This window comes from Silene latifolia, chromosome Y (assembly GCF_048544455.1).
Source record: "Silene latifolia isolate original U9 population chromosome Y, ASM4854445v1, whole genome shotgun sequence".
Lineage (NCBI taxonomy): Eukaryota > Viridiplantae > Streptophyta > Magnoliopsida > Caryophyllales > Caryophyllaceae > Silene > Silene latifolia.
In genome coordinates, this window is record NC_133538.1 from 339279512 (window position 1) to 339281363 (window position 1852).

Below are 1852 nucleotides of genomic sequence, written 5' to 3' on the forward strand. Positions count from 1 at the left end.
ACCAGAAATGGATGAGGACTTTGGAGGGTGGGTTGGCCTGAAGAGTATGAGGTATGAGCTGGTTGAGGCTACCTGACCCTGAGCACCTTCCTGTGACTGAGCCTTTGACGGTGGCGGTAGTGGCATCGGACTCTGATGATGATGAGGAGGCTTCTACTCTGAAGTATTACTCATTAATGATAGTATTTTAGAGGTGATGCAAAAGCCGACTAAGAGGTATCGGGCTAGACCTGATGATCGGCAACCTAAAGTGGGGAGGGGTCCGAGACGGGTGAGAGAGATAGTTGCTGAGACCCATCCAGAGCAGCCCGTACCTCCACAGTATCAGTATCCTATTTACCCTTCGTCCTTTAGTCATGAGATGCGGATGAGTGAGCTCACAGAGAGGGTATCTGCCACTTTGACGCTCTGGAACCTACACGAGAGGGCATATGTGCAGGGCATTGGGACCGCCTCGGCCCAACCGTTGTGGTGGAGAGTTGTTGGAGACGGCAGTGGAGTCTTTCACTCTTTTGGCGTGGATCCGATTACATGGGGGGAGCCTATGAGTTACCCCTTAGGTTGTTTGGAACCATAGCGAATGGGAGCAGACTCAGGCACAGGAGCTACCAGAAGCGAGGGCACAGTAGAAGCAGGCACATCCGGAGGTGGAGGTGGAGATGAGGAGATGGAGGAGCCGGCCTTGGAGTGATGTTGTTCTTGTTGTTTTATATATTCGTTTCCATGGATTTGTAATTAGTTGATACTTTCTTGGTTGGTACTTTTGAGATACTTTGGTTTGTATTTAGCCATAAGGCCGTATTTTGTTAGGTTTTGAACGTTTTATGCAGGTGGATGGTGTCGGAGATGAAACTCCGACGTTGATTATGTTTTCTTGGCATGACAACGTTTTTCTGTGGGGAAACTGACCTGTGGCTACTCGATTGAGTGCCCCTTACTCGATCGAGTAACTACATTTGTGAATTAGAAATGCCTACTGGACTCGACGTACTCGATCGAGTAGCTGATGAACTCGATCGAGTAGCTTCTTAGCTCGATCAAGTACCCCTATATACCGGCTTTTTTATGCTAAATTGTTTTGATCTTCATACATGTGTATCTTTTTTACAATATGTTCCCTTATCATTCTTGGTAATAGCATCGTCGTGTCCCAAGTACGGTTTATACAATACAAGTATGGTTTATACACTTTTGGATGCTAAATTGAATTGCTGGAAGTAACATGTTAAATGGTGATTATAGTTCTTGTTACATGTTTTGGTAATGTCACTAAAGGAATTCCTTGGTGTTTACGTATAATAATTGGATGACGGAACAGTTCACTTAAGCAATTAGGTTCTCCACTTTTCATATGGTTTTAATATGCAAAAGTCCTATCTATGTAATGTCAATGAGGTACCATGTTTATTGTGAGTCTCAACGCATAATATAATCTTTTCGTAATGCCAATAGTGAATAAAAATTTATCGTCTCGTAGTTATTGTTTATCTTAAAGGTGAACTTCAGGGACGAAATTCCTTTTTAGAGGGGAAGAGTAATGTCACATGGGAAAATGACAAATTATGACAATCTTATAGTATTTTGAGTAGTTGTTTGAGTAATTGTTAGTGATTGTTGAATAATTGTTGGCAATTGTTGGTCAAATTCATCATGTTGTTGTATTAGTTTTCCGAGTAATTGTTCGCAAACTTGTTAAGTAATTGAATTATTGCTGCATTGTTGAGTAATATAAATGGTTTATAGGGGTAATATAAATGCTGTAGAATTAATTTAAAAAGGAATGCTAATTTGTTTGTTATATAAGTGATTGACAAGTTACTGTATTTTGGTGATTGATAACTAATTGTCATTG